Below are 21,668 nucleotides of genomic sequence, written 5' to 3'. Positions count from 1 at the left end.
TTACCAACTCTGACACCAGCCGTCCCTCCCACGGCGCTCTCTACTTCTCTGCTGGGTTCAATAATTCTTTGCAATGGCCACACAGAACTCACAGACAGTACTCACAATTATGGGGTCTATTAGGGAAGTAACAGGTTACAGTTCAGGCTTAGAGACACTCAGGATACAGTTCTTCTATCAGGACAGTCTCTTCTCAGCCATGCTCAGAGGCACGCCTCTTCCTGGCTCTTGGCCTCCACCCAAAGGCACTCAGCTTTCTCTGTCTGTGGGCTGAGAAGCCCACCAGGCCGTCCTCTGCTGCCGGGTCTCTGCTACGGGGTCTCTGCCACCACTTTTCACTGTCTTCAGGGTTACTGCTCTCTCTCTGTCTCCTGGTTCCAGGAGCTTCTCAGCGTAGGGACCCTGGGTCCAAAGGACATGCTGGCTCCTGGCTGTTCTTCCTTGGTGGGATCTTCTCTTCCCTGCCTCAGAGGTGGCTCATTTCAAGCCCAGCAGGATGGCAAAATTGACCAATCCCCTTGGTGGGCCACAATTACCCTATCACACAATCCCGGCCAATCACTTGGGTGGGAGTATAAGACCATGGCTAGAAAGGACACATAAAAGTAATCTATGGCACTGTGGGGGGTGTCCTGGGTACAGCCACCATGGCATGGGTTAAACTGGAGTAGTTTTTGGTGATGGCGTGGGAAATGGGAAGTGTTGCGTCCCTGGGGCTCTGCGGGCCTTCCCTTCCTTCAGCTCTGAGTGGAAGGAGGCAGGGGAAGGAGCAATTCGGGGGCCCTTGGCATGTTGTGGTTAATAGCCCTGGTAGTGCAGTTGTTAAGAGCTTGGCTGCTAACCAAAAGGCCAGCAGTTGGAATCTACCGGCTGCTCCTTGGCAACCTATGGGGTAGTTCTACTCTGTCTTATAGGGTCACTGTGGGTGGGAATTGCCACGATGGCAAAGGGTTTGGTTTTGGTGGGCTGTGGACTGCAGATTGACCTCTTGACTGGGAGTGGGCTGAGGACCAGTAGGAAGCACCTTGCTTGAAAGAACCTAGTCAGGATAGGCCATGTTAGAGGAGCCCTGGTGCCATAGTGGTTAAGTGCTCAGCTGCTAACCAAAAGGTCGGAGGTTTGAACCCACCAGCCACTCTGCAGGAGAAAGAGATGGTAGTCTGCTTTCGATGTGGCAGTCTTGGAAACCCTATGGGGCAGTTCTGCTCTGTCCTGTAGCGTTGCCAGGAGCTGGAATTGACTCAATAGCAGTGATTGTTTTGGGGGGGATAGGCCAGATTATGTTGTGATAACAAATAAATAATATATAAATAATATGAGCAAATAAATAAACTTCCTGTGATCCTTAAGGTTGTGTGTCGACTTGACTGAGCCATGATTCTCAGTGGATGGGCAGATGCGATGTAGTTTGGCAGTTGTATAATGATGTAATCACTTCCATGATGAGGCCTAATATAATGTAAACACTTCCATGATGGGATCTGCTGTGAGTAGCCAATCAGTTGAAAGAGAGTTTCCTTGGGAGTGTGGCCTACATCCAATATTAGGTAGACTTTCTGGCAAGGCTCGTAGGCTTTTGCTCACTCTGGATCCTGCAGCTGGCTCCTGTTTGTCTAACCTCCAATTCTTGGGGCTTGAGCTAGCAGCTTGCCTGCCAGTTTTGGGATTTGTCAGTCTTCACAGCCTGTGAGCCAGAGCCCTGCTGTCTAACATGCTGATCTTGCCTTGACCACCCCCTGTCGTACGTAAATCAGGAGAAGCCTCCAGCCCAATCCACAGACTTGGGACTTTCCAGCCTCTACAACCACATGCCCCCATGTGTCAGTTTGTCGTACCGTTGGGGCTTGTGTGTTGCTGTGATGCTGGAAGCTATGCCACCGGTATTCAGATACCAGCAGGGTCACCCATGGAGGACAGGTTTCAGCTGAGCTTCCAGACTAAGACAGACTAGGAAGAAGGACCCGACAGTCTACTTCTGAAAAGCATTAGGCAGTGAAAACCTTATGAATAGCAGCGGAACATTGTCTGATATAGTGCTGGAAGATGAACCCCCCAGGTTGGAAGGCACTCAAAAGATGACTGAGGAAGAGCTGCCTCCTCGAAGTAGAGTCGACCTTAATGACGTGGATGGAGTCAAGCTTTCGGGACCTTCATTTGCTGATGTGGCATGACTCAAAATGAGAAGAAACAGCTGCAAACATCCATTAATAATCAGAACCTGGAATGTACGAAGTATGAATATAGGAAAACTGGATATCGTCAAAAATGAAGTGGAATGCATAAACATCGATATCCTAGGCATTACTGAGCTGAAATGGACTGGTATTGCCCATTTTGAATCAGACAATCATATAGTCTACTATGCTGGGAATGAGAACTTGAAGAGGAATGGTGTTGCATTCATCGTCAAAAAGAACGTTTCAAGATCTATCCTGAAGTACAGAGCTGTCAGTGATAGGATAATATCCGTACGCCTACAAAGAAGACCAGTTAATACGACTGCTATTCAAATTTACACACCAACCACTAAGGCCAAAGATAAAGAAATAGAAGATTTTTATCAGCTGCTGCAGCCTGAAATTAATCAAACATGCAATCAAGATAAATTGATAATTAGTGGCGATTGGAATGCGAAAGTTGGAAACAAAGGAGAAGGATCAGTAGTTGGAAAATAGGGCCTTGGTGATAGAAACAATGCCAGAGATCGAATGATAGAATTTTGCAAGACCCACGACTTCTTCATTGCAAATACCTTCTTTCACCAACATAAACGGCGACTATACACACAGACCTCGCCAGATGGAACACACAGAATTTAAATTGACTACATCAGTGGAAAGAGATGATGGAAAAGTTCAATATCATCAGGCAGAACAAGGCCAGGGGCCGACTGTGGAACAGACCATCAATTGCTCATATGCAAGTTCAAGCTGAAACTGAAGAAAATCAGACCAAGTCTGTGAGAGCTAAAATATGACCTTGAATATGTCCCACCTGAATTTAGAGACCATCTCAAGAATAGATTTGATGCATCGAACACTAGTGACCGAAGACTAGATGAGTTGTGGAATGACATCAAGGATATCATCCATGAAGAAAGCAAGAGGTCACTGAAAAGACAGGAAAGAAAAAAAAGACCAAGGTGGATGTCAGAGGAGACTCTGAAACTTGCTCTTGAGTGTTGAGCAACTAAAGCAAAAGGAAGAATTGATGAAGTAAAAGAGCTGAACAGAAGATTTCAAAGGGCCTCTCGGGAAGACAAAATAAAGTATTGTAAGGACATGTGCAAAGAGCTGGAGATGGAAAACCAAAAGGGAAGAACACGCTCAGCGTTTCTCAAGCTGAAAGAACTGAAGAAAAAATTCAAACCTTGAGTTGCAATAGTGAAGGATCCCATGGGGAAAATATTAAATGATGCAGGAAGCATCAAAAGAAGATGGAAGGAATACACAGAGTCATTATACCGAAAAGAATTAGTCGGTATTCAACCATTTCAAGAGGTGGCATATGATCAGGAACCGATGGTACTGAAGGAAGAAGTCCAAGCTGCTTTGAAGGCATTGGCAAAAAACAAGGCTCCAGGAATTGATGGAATATTAATTGAGATGTTTCAACAAACAGATGCAGTGCTTGAGGTGCTCACTCGTCTATGCCAAGAAATATGGAGGACAGCTTCCTGGCCAACTGATTGGATGAAATCCATATTTATGCCTATTCCCAAGAAAGGTGATCTTACCAAATGTGGAAATTATAGAACAATATCATTGATATCACACGCAAGCAAAATTCTGCTGAAGATCATTCAAAAACGGCTGCAGCAGTATATCAATAGGGAACTGCCAGAAATTCAGGCTGGTTTCAGAAGAGGACGTGGAACCAGGGATATCACTGGTCATGTCAGATGGATCCTGGCTGAAAGCAGAGAATCCCAGAAGGATGTTTACCTGTGTTTTATTGACTATACAAAGGCATTCGACTGTGTGGATCATAACAAACTATGGATAACACTGCAAAGAATGGGAATTCCAGAACACTTAATTGTGCTCATGAGGAACCTTTACATGGATCAAGAGGCAGTTATTCGGACAGAACAAGGGGATACTGATTGGTTTAAAGTCAGGAAAGGTGTGCGTCAGGGTTGTATCCTTTCACCATACCTATTGAATCTGTATGCTGAGCAAATAATACTAGGAGCTGGGCTATATGAAGAAGAACGGAGCATCAGGATTGGAGGAAGACTCATTAACAACTTGCGTTATGCAGATGACACAACCTTGCTTGCTGAACGTGAAGAGGACTTGAAGCACTTACTAATGAAGATCAAAGACCACAGCCTTCAGTATGGATTACACCTCAACATAAAGACAACAAAAATCCTCACAAATGGAGCAATAAGCAACATCGTGATAAACGGAGAAAAGATTGAAGTTGTCAAGGATTTCGTTTTATTTGGATCTACAATCAACAGCCATGGAAGCAGCAGTCAAGAAATCAAAAGATGCATTGCATTGGGCAGATCTGCTACAAAGGACCTCTTCAAAGTGTTGAAGAGCAAAGATGTCACCCTGAAGACTAAGGGGCGCCTGACCCAAGCCATGGTGTTTTCAATCACATCATATGCACGTGAAAGCTGGACAATGAATAAGGAAGACCGAAGAAGAGTTGACGCCTTTGAATTGTGGTGTTGGCGAAGAGTATTGAACATACCACGGACTGCCAAAAGAACGAACAAATCTGTGTTGGAAGAAGTACAACCAGAATGCTCCTTAGAAGCAAGGATGGCGAGAGTGCGTCTTACATACTTTAGACACGTTGTCAGGAGGGATGAGTCCCTGGAGAAGGACATCATGCTTGGCAGAGTACAGGGTCAGCGGAAAAGAGGAAGACCCTCAACGAGGTGGATTGACACAGTGGCTGCAACAAGGAGCTCAAGCATAACAAGGATTGTAAGGATGGCGCAGGACTGGGCAGTGTTTCGTTCTGTTGTGCACAGGGTCTATATGAGTCAGAACCGACTCGACAGCACCTAACAACAACAACAACCACATGAGCCATTTCCTTGATATAAATCTCTCTGTATATATATTTATATGCCTTACTGGTTTTGCTTCTCTAGAACACCCAGCCTAAGAAACCCCCAGACCTAAATGTAGCCAGGCAGCGATGTAGCAGATAGCAGAGGCTAGAATGGGGCAACCCGTGCAGTGCTGGGGCGAACATGGGGTTAAAACATCCATGCTAACTTGGGAGGTGGACTAAGGGAGAACGGAGCTGGCAGCCCAGGGGATGAAGCTTGGAAACAGCATTGTAGGCATGTCCTGGACACCACTGGCGTTGTCAGGTAAGACATGGCAAGGCAGAGAGGAGCTTAGGAAAGCCCGTCCAGTTTGCAGGAAGAAATGAAACGGCTCACGTTTCTGTGTAGGATGATGGGAAACCTTGGGGACAGTGGTGGTTGAGCAACACGAGGAAAAAATTAATGTTACTGGACTGTACACATGAAGATTGTTGAAAGGGTAGGTGTTTTGTTAGCTATTTATGTTACCATTTAAAAAATAATAAAAAGAGGAAGAAATGAAAGTGAACGGGAAGGTGGCTCTGTCAGTTCAGAACTTTCCGAGTTCGGAAAAGTGCGTGGTTTCAACCGCTGGGGCCTTAAAGAACGGCGTGAGACGAAGCCCAGTGAAATGCCTGACCGTGCCCAGGAGGGACCCCCAGGCTGAGCTACAGGGGACAGTCCCGAAAAGTGGGCTCCGTGCCGAGGGGGCGGGTCCCCCCCCAGAGCCGGGCCCACACCAGGCTGCCGAGGCTGGGGAGAGGAAGGAGGCCGAGGCTGGCAGACCCCGAGCTCCTGTTTCTCATCAACCCAACAGCTGCTCTTTGGCTGCCACCCTGGGCCTCCCGGCCCCTCCCCTGCCCTTTTAGAATTTGGATCTTTGCAGCCTGGGCTATGGTAGGCAGGAAGTGAGCAGGCAGCCTGGGAGAGGGGGGTGGTAGGCACAGAGTTACGGACCAACTGCCCTCTTAGGGGCAGAGGGGCCCGACTAGCTCCCCAGAGTTTGGGGGGCTGCCTGGACCTTTCCAACCAAGCCCCTCCACCTCTCTGGCTCAGCTTCCTTATGGGACCAGGGGGCGGGACACCCCCAGTCCTGGAGATGTTGGGGTGAGGCCCCCAGGGGTAGCGCAAGGAGCACCAGCGCTGGCTTCTTTCCATGGGGGTGGGGGTCTCGCAACTCCCAGAGTAGGTGAGGCCCCCCAGCTGCCCACTACTGGACTAGTAGCCAGAGGCCTGGCCTGCGTGTGGGGCCTCTTTCCCAGGTTACCCAGGCTGGTGCTGGGGGCTGCCGCAGTACCCCACCAGAGGCCTAACAGAGCCTCCACCCCTGGCACCGTGGCCTGGGGGCCTCCCTTACTGCAGTTGTCCTGGCTTTTCTTCGAGCCCACCCTCCACCCTCCTGGGTGCCTGAGGAGCCCTGCTGAGCCAGGACACTGCTGAACTCCATCCGGTTCCTAGAGCCACAAGTGCTGCTTGTCCTATGGGCCACTGGGACCCATCTCCTTGTCCAGTAGGGAGGAGCGCTGTGTCCCTGAGCTTTGGTGCCCATGGGCACAGGGCAGGGCTGGCCCTGAGAGCCCTGGTGGGTGTTTGAGAGGGTGTCTGAGGCCCCCTTTCTGCCATCACAGGGTTCCCAGGGCTGTGCACCTCACAGCGTGTGTGGCTTCCTTCCCTCCAAGGAAGCTGGCAGGACAGTGGGTTCATATTCCAACCTCACTTCCTCCTGCTTGCTGTGCGTTAGTTTCCCTCCATGTCAAAGGAGATTGCGAGAGCACTAGGGTACCCTGGGGCCGGGAGGAGGCAGTGGTGGCTCCGTGGTAGGATTCTCGCCCTCCATGTGGGAGACCTGGGTCAGATCCCCAGCCAGTGCGCCTCCTGCTCGGTCACTACCCGTTTGTCAGTGGAGGCTTGTGTATTGCTAGGAGGCTGAACGGGTTTCATCAGAGTGTCCAGACTAAGACCAGGAAGAAAGTCCTGGCAACCTACTTCCAAGAATCAGTCAGTGAAAACCCTACGGATCCCAATGATCCGATCCACTACTGATCATGGTGCGGGACCGGACAGGGTTTTGTTTCACTGTACGGTGTCAGTCAGGGGGCCGACTCAACAATGACACCACCAACAGGGCACTAGGCTTAGAGCCCCACACGTGCTGGGCAGGTGGAGTGGGACAAGGGCTGGCCTCAGCTATTGTTCTCGTTTCTTATTTTGCTTCCTGTTTTCAAAACTGTGGAATGTTTGTTTCATGGGTGTTGTTGTTGTTAGGTGCCGTCGAGACAGTTCTGACTCATGGTGACCCTGTGTACAACAGAACGAAACCCTGCCTGGTGCTGTGTCATCCTCCCAGTCATTGCTATGCTGGAGCCCATTGTTGCAGCCACTGTGTCAGTCCATCTTACTGAGAGCCTTCCTCTTTTTCGCTGACCCTGTACTTTACCAAGCATGAGGTCCTTCATGGATACAGGAGTCTATGGTGTAGCTATGCGGTCAGAGAATCACGACAAAGCCACCTCCTGTGCACCCACCACCTGGGTGAGACAGGGAGCATCACCGGCTTCTGCGTGTCCATCTACGAGGGGTCCCTCAATGATTTACTGTTCAGGGTTGACAGCACGCCCCGACCCGGGGAAGGACAGGCCTGCCTTAGCCTCCGGGACTGCCGTAACAGTGCCACAAAGTAGGTAGCTCTGAAGAACAGAAATGTATTGTCCTGTGGTTCTGGAGGCTAAGAGTCTAAATTCAGGGTGTCAGCAGGGCCATGTTCTCTCCAAAGGCACTAGGAGAGGGTTCTTGTCTCTTCCAGCATCTGGTAGCTCCGGGCATCTTTTGGTGTTCCTTGGCTTGTAGACTCATCTTCATACGGCATCTTCCCCTGTATGACTTTGTCTGCAGGCCTATTTTCCCCTTTAATAAGACACTACTCAAATGGGGTGTGGATCCACCCTACTGCTGTCTGACCTCATTAACCCAACTAATAACACCTTCGAGAAAAATTCTATTTCCTCAAACAGGGTCCCATTCAGAGGTCCAGGAGTTAGGACTTCAACGTATCTTTTGGGGGACACAGTTTACCCCGTAATGGGGCTCGACTGCCAACCGTAGACGAGGGCTCCTGGGGGCAGAAGCTGAGCAGAGCGTCCACCGAGAGTGTGGGGGCAGCTTCCTGGGATTTTGTAAGAGCCACTCCTTACTTTGGGGAGTGGGGGAGAGTCACGAGGGTGTCCTAGAAGCCTGTGGTTCATCCTGGCCAGGCACTGGAAGGTCAGGAGTAGCCCAGATAAGGAACAGCTGACAGGAATACGGCCTGGGGTACAGGCTGCTTTGCTCTCGGCTGCTGATAGCACCAGGGCCTGTGTCCAGCATCTGCGGAGTTGAAGCCAGGTCCACTCTGGGAGGAAGACTGGCCTCAGCTGACCCAGTAGCACGGCATGAAGGGAGGAGAGGGCTGTTAGCATCATGTGGGCAAGACAAGCCAGGGACAGATGTGAGCAGGGCCAGGCTAGCTGGACACTCTAAGGACAGTGGTGGGGGGCTCATGGTGAGAGCTGCCCTCCACCAGTGTGAGCCTTGAGGCCTGTCCCTCCAGTCTGTGGTGGTGCTGTCATTCTGGAGTCCCCCTCACCGTCCTTCTAGGGACCCCATTGTCCTTCTCTAGAGGGACCCTGTTTCCTAAATGCAGCCTTCCTCTTGCTTGCTTCACTGGGCACTTGTCTTAGTTCCCTAGCACCACCGTAACACAAACACCATAAGCAGGCTTGAAAGAAGAGAAATTTATTGTCTCATGGTTCTGTAGGCTAACAGTCCAAATCAGGGTCTTGGCCTCTGGGCTGGTAACACCCCTGGAGAAGCAGAGCCAACAACCAGAGAACGGGCATCAGCTCTGAAACCTGGACAGGTTTATGGGATTCATGCAGTTGGAATAGGGGGATCCGAGTGTCATGGATTGAACTGTGTCCCCCAAAAATGTGCGTCAACTTGGCTAGGCCATGATTCCCAGTACTGTGTGGTTGTCCTCCATTTTGTGATCTGATTATCCTCCATTTTGTGAATGTGTTATAAATCCTAACCTCTTTGGTTTTATGATGTTAATGAGGCAGGACTAGAGGCAGTTATGTTAATGAGGGCAGGACTCAATCTACAGTATTAGGTTGGATCTTGAATCAATCTCTTTTGAGATATAAAAGAGAGAATCCAGCAGACAGACACGGAGACCTCATACCGCCAAGAAAGAAGAGCCAGGAGTGGACTGCATCCTTTGGACCCAGGGTCCCTGCTCTGAGAAGCTCCTAGACAAATGGAAGATTGAGGACAAGGGTTTTCCCCCAGAGCTGACAGAGAGAGAAAGCCTTCTCCTGGAGCTGGTGCCCTGAATTTGCACTTCTAGCCTTTGAGAGAATAAATTTCTGTCTGTTAAAGCCATCTACTTGTGATATTTCTGTTATAGCAGCACTAGATAACCAAGACACTGGGGCTGAGGTTGCAGAGGTCAACTGGGCACAGTTGCTCCTGAAGAAGCAGGCCCAGAGTGGACTCTAAGTGGACAGACCCATTTGGCTCATTGGTATTGGCCAAATGATCACATGTTGTGATGAGTCCTGAATTTTTGGAGTGGAGACACCCTCAGCAACTCGTGGGACACCCGAATTATCTCCCCTTGACTGGTGGAATGAGTGGTAGGAAACACCCGGGCTCCCCTCTTCTACCCAATCAGTGAATCAAAAGTCATAACCGTACCTGAGACCCAAAGAACCAGGTAGTGCCCAGCTTCTGCTACCAACTCGTGTGATCAGGGCCACAATAGATGAAACCTGATTTAAAAAATGTGAAACAGAACCTCAACCCCCCCTCAAAAAAAAAATAAATAAAACCAGACTCACTGACCCAATTGAGATTGGAGGACTCCCTGAAGCTATTGCTCTGAGATACTGTTTAAACCTTGAGCTGAAACTATCCCCTGAGGTCACCTTTTAGCTAAATGATAGATTGGCTCACAAAATAGAGAATATCACCTGTGAGTATTGTACTCCTTTTAAAAAATCGCTTATATGAGACCAAACAGTCAGCAATGACTTTAGAACAAAGATGAGAATGTAAGGGGGCTGGGAAACTAGATGAAACGGAACAACTGGAACGGAAATAGAATGTTCAGGCATTTTGAAGAATGTAAACAATGTTGCTGAATACCCTGTGTAGAAATTGTTGAGTGGGAGCCTAAACTGCTGTGTAAACCTTCACTGAAAACACAATAAAATATAATAAAAACAAAAATAAGTCATACTGAAGCCGCTGCGGAGGCTTCCCCGGCTCTGCCGCAGTTTCCCCCTCCCTGCAGCCCACCATGCCACGGTTTCTAACTTTGGCTTGGGAGCCCCGGCGCCCGGCGGGCCCTAACAGCTTTTTGAATTTGGCGCTGAGATCCTGCACGTGCAAACCGGGATCTCAGCACATGCACAAGACCTGAGGGGCGTGGCCCTGAACTTGACCCCGGGCCTGACCTTTGCAAGAGAGGAAAATGTTCTTCAGCACACTGGAGCCAGTTTGCAAAGCGAAAGTTCCCTTCCTGTGCAAAAGACTTCGGAGGGACCAGGGAGTCAGATTTCCGGCACCGGTCTTGCCCCTGGGGACTGGAGGGCATAAAAGCTCCAAGCGCCCAAGAGACAGGGATTGCGTGGTTTTTGGGCTGCTAGGCCCCACGTTGCTCCATGTTTGTGCAAACAATAAATTTCCACTTTATGTTTCCCTTGCAACAGGTGGTGTGGTGTCTGTCTTATTTTGATGGGCTAATAGGACAGGACAAGAACCTGCCTTGAATTACAATACCATCACGTGGATAGTATGCTGTGATGAGAAGGGCCTTTCAGCTCTGTGTTTTTCCTCTCCAAACCCATCACCTCAACCTATTCATGAGATAAACATCAGAAAAACCCCAGGTGAGCAGTGTTCTGTAAGCTACCTGACCAGCACTCCTCAAACCTGTCAGGATCGTCAAGTACAGGGCAAGTATAAAAACTGTCCCAGCCAAGAGGTGTATATGGAGACATGATGACTAAATGTAACGTGGGATCCTGGATGGAACAGTAAGGAAAAACTAATGAAATCTGCCTAAAGTATGGAGTTTAGTTAATAATAAGACACCAGTGTTGATTCAGTGTTGTTGTTGTTAGGTGCCATCATGTCAGTTCTGACTCATAACAATCCCACGTACAACAGAACAAAACACTGCCTGGTCTTGCACCATCCTCACAACTGTTGCTATGTTTGAGCCCATTGTTGCAGCCACTGTGTCAACCCATCTCGTTGAGGGTCTTCCTGTTTTTTCGCTGACCCTCTACTTTACCAAGCATGATGTCCTTCTCCAGATAACATGTCCAAAGTACATGAGATGAAGTCTCAGCATCCTCTCTTTTAAGGGGCATCTTTTAAGGGTTCTTCTAAAGACGACGTCTGGTTTATTAGTTGTGGCAGATGCACTACGCTAATGCACGATGTTAACAATGGGGGGCATTGCGTATGGGGCATAAGGGAACTCTTTGTATCCTCTTTGACATTTTTCTGTAAATCTCAAGCTCTTCTAAGGTTTACTTTAAAAAGAAGTCATAACGGGTCTCTGGAGGACCCCAAGTAGTCACATTCTCAATCAAAATTTAAAAGACGCTATGTTGGGACTTCCATTTATGGCAATCTGGTGGTCTAGATCTTCCCCCAAGGAATCTCCCCGGTGCCAAACTCTTAAAATATGCCAGAGAAAATATTTTAAACTTCCTTTTGAAAGAACAATCGAGTAAAAGCCACAGACAGACTAGATAAAAAAAAAAAAAAAAAATTTCAGCAATATGCTTTTCACGAGACCCACCCACAGGGAGAGGCCACAGAAGGGTAGGAAGTGTCGGGGCAGAATCAGATAAACCAGGTTAAACTCGAACAACCTGATGTTGACACAGCATAAAACAGACCCAAATATTGACAGATCCACAAGATGACCTTGGCAAAATGTCTCCTAGGAATTCCGTAACAAGAGTACTGCAAGCTGGTGGCTTTGAAGGAGAGGAATTTGTTGTTTCACAGTGTTGGAGGCTGGGAGTCCAAACTCAGGGCATCACCAGGGCTGTGTTCTGTCCACTCTGGAAAAGGCCGTTCCTTGTCTCTGTCGGCTTTGGTGTCCCCAGGCCTCTCTTGGCCTTCCTTTAGCTTGTAGATGTATCTTCGCGTGGCATCTGTCTTCCTCCTGGGAGTCCTTCAGTGGGACACATGTTAAGCGCGTGACTACTTACTGAAAGGTTGGTGGTTCAAACCCACCCAGGGGTACCTCCGAAGAAGGGTCTGGAAATCTGCTTCCAAAGGGTCATAGCCGTGAAGACCCTATGGAGCGGGGCTTTTTGCTTAGGGGGCATTGAGTCTACGTTAGTGTTGGTAGAATGATTTGGAAAAGGACACCGTGAATGGCTGCATGGCTGGAAGAGCGTGATCAGTGTCGCTGAGCTGTACATGTGGCAGTTGTTGGGATGGTGCGTGGTTTGTTATATGTAGTTTCACCACAAAAAACAAAAACCTCGTGGAGCACGATCCTACTCGGACATACATGGGGCCTCCGTGAGTGGGAATGGACTCGGCGACAAGCGGTCTTGGCTTGGATCTTCCTGCCGTGTGTGATTCTGCTTCCGTGTCTCTGCTCCCCTTTTATAAGACACCACTCAGAAAAGTTCAGGTTTGAGACCCACCTGTACTGGTGTGATCGCTAAGGTTGTGTGAAAACCTGGCCGCGATCCTCAGTGGTTTGCAGTTATGATGGAGTTTGGCAGTTGTACGATGATGTGATGACTTCCATGGTGAGATTCGATACAACGCGATCCCCTCGTGATGGACTCTGCTGTGAGTAGCCAGTCGGTGGAAAGGGAGTTTCTTTGGGGGTGTGGCCTGCAACCAACATTAGGTAGACTTTCTGGCAAGGCTCCTGGGCCTTTGCTTGCTCTAAATCCTGCAGCTGGCTCCTGTTCATCCGACCTCTGGTTCTTGGGACTTGAGCTAGCAGCTTACCTGCCCTCTTCCCTGCCAGTCTTGGGATTCATTGGTCCTGACAGCCTGTGAACCAGAGCCCTGCTGTCTGACCTGCCAATCTTGGGTTCACCAACACCTGTGGCTACATGAATCAGGAGAAGCCTCCGATCCACATTCATCCTCCATAACTGTGTGAGCCACTTCCTTGATATAAATTTCTTTATAGATATTTCTACACTTTACTGGTTTTGCTTCTCTGGAGAACCCAGCCTAAGACAACTGGCGTGAACTCATTAACATAACAAAAAAACTCCTATTTCCAAACAGGGTCACTTTCAAGGTACAGAGGACTTTAACATATCTTTCTGGAGAACCAATTCAATCCACAGCAGAGTTTTATCACAATTCTCGCAACAATTAAGATCCCTGGGTGGCACAAATGGCTTGTGATTGGCTGCTGACCTAAAGGTTGGCAGCTCAAACCCACCCAATGGCTCCATGGAAGAAAGGCCTGTCGATCTGCTTCCATAAAGATTACAGCCAAGAAAACTCGATGGAGCAGTTCTACTCTGTAACTCACAGGGTCGCCATGAGTCGAAATCGACTTGACTGGCAATGGGTTTTAGTTTTGTCACAATAATTAATAGACTGAAGATACAAGGGGCCAGTACAAATTGGGTAGATTTAAACCCCACAGTTAACAGGCTGAATATTATACGCCAAATGTAGGAGACAGTATCCAGCTGTGCACATTCTTTTTAAGCACACAACGGATCATTTAAAAAAGAATCATGAACTAACCCATGAGACAGTCCCAACAATCAACAACAACAGAATGATTTAAAACATTTCTAAAAGCATTCTTCTAGACACCTAATGGGCCAAAGAAGAAATTGTGGTAGGAATTTTAAAATACTTGAAAGTGAGTGACACTAAAAAGACTGCGTTAAAAACTTGTGGGATGCACCCAGTTTGGTGAGTGGTGCCTGGGGTCTTAAAAGCTAGCAAGCGGCCATCTAAGATGCATCAATTGATCTCAACCCACATGGAGCAAAGGAGAATGAAGAATACCGAAGACACAAGGAAAATATGAGCCCAAGAGAAAGAAAGGGCCACGTAAACTGAGGCTCTATCAGCCTGAGACCAGAAGAACTAGATGGTGCCCGGCTACCACCAATAACTGTCCGGACAGGGAACACAACAGAGAATCCCTGATGGAGCAGGAGAAAAGTGGATGCAGACCTCAAATTCTAGTAAAAAGGCCAGACTTAATGGTCTGACAGACTGGAGGGACCCCAGAGGTCATGGCCCCTGAACTCTCTGTTAGCCCAAAATTAAAACCATTCACGAAGCCAATTCTTCAGACAAGGATTAGACTGGACTATAAGATATAAAATGATACCGGTGAGGAGTGAGCTTCTTGGCTCAAGTGGACACTTGAGTCTACGTGGGCAGCTTCTGCCTGGAGGCGGGATGAGAAGGCAGAGGGGGACAGGAGTTGGCTGAATGGACATGGGAAATCTGGGGTAGAGAGGAGCGTGCTGTCACATTGTAGGGAGAGCAACTAGGGTCACGTAACAGTGTATATATAAGCTTTTGTATGAGAAACTGACTTGAATTGTAAACTTTCACTTAAAGCACAATAAAAAAAAAAAAACTTGTGGGATGCAGCAAAGTCAAGCTTAGAAGGAAAGGTGTGGTCTTAATGGTTTGCGCTCAACTACTAACCTAAAAAGTTTGGCAGTTTGAACCCACCCAACAGTGCTGTGGAGGAAAGTCTGGTGATCTGTGTCCATGAAGAGTCCCATCGCCCCCGAGTCTGTTCCTACTCACAGCAACCCTATAAGACAGACTAGAGCTGCCTCCATAGGGTTTCCGAGGCTGTAATCTTTACGGAAGCCAACAGCCACATTTTTCTCCCGTGGAGCTGCTGGTGGGTTAGAACCACCGACCTTCTGGTTAGCAGCCAAGCACTTAATCACCGTGCCACCAGGGCTCCTTCTGTAAAGATTACAGCCCAGAAAACCCTATGGCGCAGTTTTACTCTGTAACACGTGGCGTCCCCATAAATTGAATTATACTCAGTGGCAACAGGTTTGTTTTTTGGCTTTTAAATACTTATATAAGATAGAGGATTGAAAGCTGATGAGTCGAGCATACAATTGACGATGCTAGAAACTGCGATAGAATAAACCCAAATAATGCAGAAGGAAGGAAATAATAAAGATAAGAACAGAGCTTAATGAAATGGGGGCAGGGGAGCAGACAGGGTATCAAAAACCAGAATTTGCTTCCTTGAAAAGATTAATAAAATTAGCAAAATTCTGGCGAATTAGATCAAAAAGAAAAAGCCAACGACAACAACATTAGGGAAGGAGAGGGAGACACAGCTTCAGGTTCAACAGGAGGTTAAAATGGTGGTGTTGTTGTTGGGGGCCATCCAGTTGTCTCAGACTCCTAGCGACCCCATGGGACGGAGTAGAGCTGCCGCATAGGGTTTCCTAGGCTGAAACCGGGCACATTGCCATGTCTTTCTCCTGTGCAGCTGCTGGGTGGGTTTGAACCTCCAACCTTTTGGTTAGTGCCCGAACAGTTAACCATTTGTGCCACCAGGGAGAATACTGTAAGAGGTTGTACAGCCTGGCAGTTTCTTCTAAACCTTCCCACACACCTACCATGAGCTCTTGGGTCTTTATTGGAAGGAAACGAAAATTGACATCCACACAAAAACCTGTACACGGATATTCACAGCAGCTTTATTTGTAACAGCCCAAAGCTAAGCACATTTTTAAGCACAATCGAAAGTGTCGTTCGGTAGGTTCTTGGTTAAACAAACAAGCACGTCCCGACTGAGGCATACTCTCAGCAACAGAAAGGAACAAACTGTTGATACGCACAACAACTGGGCGGGCCCTCAAGGGAATTAGCTGAGTGAGAAAAGCCAATCTCAAAAGGTCCCACGCTGTATGATTCCATCTATAGGACATTCTTAAAATGACACGAGTTTAGAGATGGAGAACAGATGAGTGGTTGCCGGGGTCTCGGGGACAGGTGTGGTGACAAGGGCCAGCAGGGGGGAGCCTTGAGGAGAGGAACAGTTCTGTACCTTTTTGTGGTGGCGGTCATAGGAAGCTATGCGTGTGATGAAACTGCATAGAGCTGTGCACACACATATGCACACAACATACATGCACACATACACATGACACACATGTGCACACATTGCATATGACATACACAGGTACATACATACACACGACACACAAATATACATGATACGTGCATATACACTATACGCACATGCATGTATATGGCACACACATGCACACAACCCACACATGCACACATGGCGCACACACACACACACACACACTTCAATGCGTCTCCAACTGGTATCCTCTGAGTCCGCTGGATGGATTGCACCATGTCAGCCTTCTGGAGTCGATATCGTAGTAGAGTTACACAAGATGCCTGTGCTGGGTGGCAGGGCACACGAGACCTTCCTCTACTTCCCTGTTTCTTTACAACTTCCTGTGAGTCAGTAATTATTCCAAACTAGAACATTAACAAAATGCTGTAGGCCATAAAATTTCAAAATTTTGATGAAATGGTATAGTGGCTAGAAAAACCTACATGGACAAAACTGACAAGATAAAACCAAGACTCTCTCAGGCCTCCAAGGAGTCCCAGTTGACAAAGGAGCACTGTCTTCCCAAAAAAGGGTCTGCTAAGGAACATAGAAAAAAAAAATACAAAAATAGGTTGCCATTGAATTGATTCCAACTCAAAACTACTCCATATGTGTTAGAGTACAACTGTGCTCCATAGGGTTTTCAATGGCTGATTTATTCAGAAGCAGATCACCAGGCCTTTTTCCAAGGTACCTCTGGGTGGACTCGAACTGCCATCGTTTAGGTTAGCAGCTATTTTAGTCATTTAGTGCTCCTATTAGCAGAAATGCCCCAAGGGGATGGCTTTAACACAGAGAAATTTATTCTCTCACAGTTTTGGAGGCTAGAAGTCCAAATTCAGGTGCGAGCTGAAGGGGAAGGCTTTTTCTCTCTGTTGGCTCTCAGGGAAGATCCTTGTCATCAATCTTCCCCTGGTCTGGGAGCTTCTCAATGCAGGGACCCCAGGGCCAAAGGATGCACTCCGCTCCTGGCTCTTTTTTCTTGGTGGTATGAGGTTCCCCTCCTCTCTGCTCACTTCTCTCTTTTATATCTCAAAAGAGATTGACTCAGGATACAACCTAATTGTGGAAAGACTGGAACACTTATACACTGCTGGTGGGAATATAAAATGGTACAACCACTTTGGAAATCAATTTGGCACTTCCTTAAAAAACTAGAAATAGAACTACCATACGATCCAGCAATCCCACTCTTTGGAATATATCCTAGAGAAATAAGAGCCTTTACACAAACAAATATATGCACACCCATGTTCATTGCAGCACTGTTTACAATAGCAAAAAGATGGAAGCAACCAAGGTGCCCACGAACGGATGAACGAATAAATAAATTATGGTATATTCACACAATGAAATATTATGCATTGACAAAGAACAATGGTGAATCCGTGAAACATTTCATAACATAGAGGAATCTGGAAGGCATTATGCTGAGTGAAATTAGTCAGTTGCAAAAGGATAAATATTGTGTAACACCACTATTATAAGAACTCGAGAAATAGTTTCAGCAGAGAAGAGAATATTCTTTGACGGTTACGAGAAGGGGGAGGGAGGGAGGGAGGGAGAAGGGTTTTCACTAATTAGAGAGTAGACAAGAACTATTTTAGGTGACGGGAAAGACAGCACGCAATATGGGGGAGGTCAGCACAACTGGACTAAACCAAAAGCAAAGAAGATTCCTGAATAAACTGAACACTTCGAAGGCCAGCATAGCAGGGGCAGGGGTTTGGGCACCATGGTTCAAGGGACATCTAAGTCAATTGGCACAATAAAATCTATTAAGAAAACATTCTGCATCCCACTTTGGAGAGTGACATCTGGGGTCTTAGACACTAGCAAGCGGCCATCTAAGATGCTTCAATTGGTCTCAACCCACCTGGAGCAAAGGAGAATGAAGAACAACAAAGACACTAGGTAATTATGAGCCCAGGAGGCAGAAAGGGCTACATAAAGCAGAGACTCCATTAGCCTGAGACCAGAAGAACTAGATGGTGCCTGGCTACAACCGATGACTGCCCTGACAGGGAACGCAACAGAGAACCCCTGAGGGAGCGGGAGAGCAGTGGGATACAGACCCCAAATTCTCATAAATAGACCAGACTTAATGGTCTGACTGAGACTAGAAAGACCCCAGAGGTCATGGTCCCCAGACCTTCTATTGGCCCAGGACAGGAACCATTCCTGAAGCCAACTCTTCAGACAGGGATTGGACTGGACTATGGGATAGAAAATGATACGGGGGAAGAAAGAGCTTCTTGGATCAAGTAGACACATGAGACTATGTTGGCATCTCCTGTCTAAAGGGGAGATGAGAGGTTAGAGGGGGTCAGAAGCTGGCCGAATGGACATGAAAAGAGAGAGCAGAGGGAAGGAGTGTGCTGCCTCATTAGGGGGAGAGCATTTAGGAGTATATAGCAAGGTGTTTATAAGTTTTTGTATGAGAGCCCGACTTGATTTGTAAACTTTCACTTAAAGCACAATAAAAATTAAAAAAAAAAGATACACCCTAATCCTGTAGATGGAGTCCTGCTTCATTAACGTGACTGCCTCTAATCCTGCTTCGTTAACATGATGGAGGGTAGAATTTATAACACGGAGGATAATCAAATCAGATCACAAAATGGCGGACAACCACACAATACTGGGAATCATGGCCTAGCCAAGTTGACGTGTATTTTTGGGGGACACAATTCAATCCATAACAGCAGCTGTGTGCACTACCCGTTTGTACCATCCAGGGGCTCTGAGAAACAAAGAAGGAATGACAGAATCAGTGTATTAGTTATCTATGGTTGTGTGAACCTGTACATAGATCAAGAGGCAATTGTCCAAACAGAACAGGGGATACTGCCTCATTTAAAGTTAGGAAAAGTGTGCATCAGGGTTGTATCCTTTCACCACACCTATTCAATTTGTACGCTGAGCAAATAATCCGGGAAGCTGGTCTATATGAAGAACAGGGCATCAGAATTGAGGGAAGACTCATTAACAACTTGAGATGTGCAGGTGACACAACCTTGCTTGCTGAAGGGAAGAGGACTTGAAGCACTTACTGACGAAGATCAAAGGCCACAGCCTTCAGTTTGGATTACACCTCAACATAAGAGAACAAAAATCCTCAGAACTGGACCAATAAGCAACATCATGATAAACGGAGAAAAGATTGAAGTTGTCAAGGATTTCATTTTACTTGGATCCACAGTCAACACTCACGGAAGCAGCAGTCAAGAAATCAAGAGACACATTGCATTGGGCAAATCTGCTGCAAAGGACCTCTTTAAAGTATTGAAAGGCAAAGATGTCACCCTGAAGACTAAGGTGCGGCTGACCCAAGCCATGATGTTTTCAGTCGCCTCATATGCATGTGAAAGCTGGACAATGAAACAGGATACCAGCGAAGAACTGACGCCTTTGAATTGTAGTGTTGGCAAAGAATATTGAACACACCATGGACTGCCAAAAGAACGAACAAATCAGTCTTGGAAGAAGTCCAACCCGAATGCTCCTTAAAAGCAAGGATTGCGAGACTATGTCTCACAGACTTTAGACGTGTTATCAGGAGGCACCATTCCCCGGAGAAGGACATCATGCTTGGTGAAGTAGAGGGTCAGTGAAAAGGGGGAAGGCCCTAACGATGTGGACTGACACAGTGGCTACAACAATGAGCTCAAGCATAACAACGATTGTGAGGACGGCACAGGACCGGGCAGTGTTTCGTTCTGTTGTGTGTCGCTATGAGTCGGAACCGACTCGACGGCATCTAACAACAACAACAACAAAGCCACATAACAAATTACCGGAAATGTAGTAACTTCAGACAACATTTACAGCTCCAAACCCTGTTGCGCACAGTTCTACTCCGCACACCTGGGGTCACCAAGGGTCAGCTAGTGGACCGTAATGTAATATAATCGCCATCCAGGATGCAGTCTAATGTGACGTCAGTGGAGGTCATCCCAGTGTAGGGTGGACCCTAAGCCTAATCACTTCTGAGTTATATAAAGAGTAGCGCTCACACACACACACACACACACACACACACGTGCATGAGGGAAGACAAATCCTGTGTGAGGATCATCTACAAGCTAAGGACAAAGGAACGCCCAGGAGGGCCGACAAGGAAGGAACTGACCCAGCCGAGACCCTGATTTGGACTTTTAGCCTTAGACCAGTGAGGACAACCATTTCTGTTTTCTAAGCCACCCCCTCGTGGGGCTTCTGCTGCAGCAGCTCTAGGGCACCGAGGCAGCCTCCATCAGCTCCCTGCTCCCAGAGGCACCTCTCACCATGGCAGCTGGCTTCCAGCAGAGTGAGCCCAGGGCAGCGAGAGAGGACGAGAAGGTGGGAACCAGGGTCTTTTCGTAGCCAGTCGTGGAAGTGGCACCACTCACTCTCGCCTCATGCTGTTCGTTAGGAGGCGCCTCCCCTCCTCCCCAGTCCAGTCCACCATTAAGAGGAGGGGGCTGCACTGGGCATGAATACCAGGAGGCAGGGTCCAGGATACTGGTCTGGACAGTCCCCACCCCAATCAGAAACTCACCGTTCGCAATAACTAGTGGACTCATTGATTCTACGGAAATCGCCCACACAATAAAGCCTGGAGGAGTGTGTGTGGGGTCTGGGTATCATCCTAACACCTGCAGATAACAAAGTCATTGATTCCACGAGGATCGTCCACACAGTAAGGCCTGGAGGAGCATGTGTGGGACCTGGGTATCATCCCAACACCTGCAGATGACAAAGTCGTTGATTCCACGAGCATCGTCCACACAGTAAGGCCTGGAGGAGCGTGTGTGGGACCTGGGTACCATCCTAACACCCGCAGATGACAAAATCATTTATTCCACGAGGATCGTCCACACAGTAAGGCCTGGAGGAGCGTGTATGGGACCTGGGTACCATCCTAACACCTGCAGATGACAAAATCATTGATTCCACGAGGATCGTCCACACAGTAAGGCCTGGAGGAGCATGTGTGGGATCTGGGTATCATCCTAACACCCTCAGATGATGGAGTCATTGATTCCATGAGGATCGTCCACACAGTAAGGCCTGGAGGAGCGTGTGTGGGACCTGCACCCGCAGATGACAAAGTCATTGATTCCACGAGGATCGTCCACACAGTAAGGCCTGGAGGAGCATGTGTGGGACCTGGTTATCATCCTAACACCCTCAGATGATGGAGTCATTGATTCCACGAGGATCGTCCACACAGTAAGGCCTGGAGGAGCGTGTGTGGGACCTGGGTATCATCCTAACACCCGCAGATGACAAAGTCATTGATTCCACGAGGATCGTCCACACAGTAAGGCCTGGAGGAGCATGTGTGGGACCTGGGTATCATCCTAACACCCGCAGATGATGGAGTCATTGATTCCATGAGGATCGTCCACACAGTAAGGCCTGGAGGAGCGTGTGTGGGACCTG

General features: G+C 47.8%; 1 long non-coding RNA gene across 1 annotated transcript in view; it reads left to right on the top strand.

The window, feature by feature from the left end:
- LOC135231612 (uncharacterized) overlaps window positions 1-21,668 on the top strand; it is a 52,525-nt gene that overhangs the window by 22,580 nt on the left and 8,277 nt on the right. The gene's annotated exons all lie outside the window — the stretch shown is intronic.

Source organism: Loxodonta africana, chromosome 7, assembly GCF_030014295.1.
Source record: "Loxodonta africana isolate mLoxAfr1 chromosome 7, mLoxAfr1.hap2, whole genome shotgun sequence".
Classification (NCBI taxonomy): domain Eukaryota; kingdom Metazoa; phylum Chordata; class Mammalia; order Proboscidea; family Elephantidae; genus Loxodonta; species Loxodonta africana.
The sequence above is the reverse complement of the archived record's forward strand: the minus strand, read 5'-3'. Positions and strand labels throughout refer to the sequence as shown.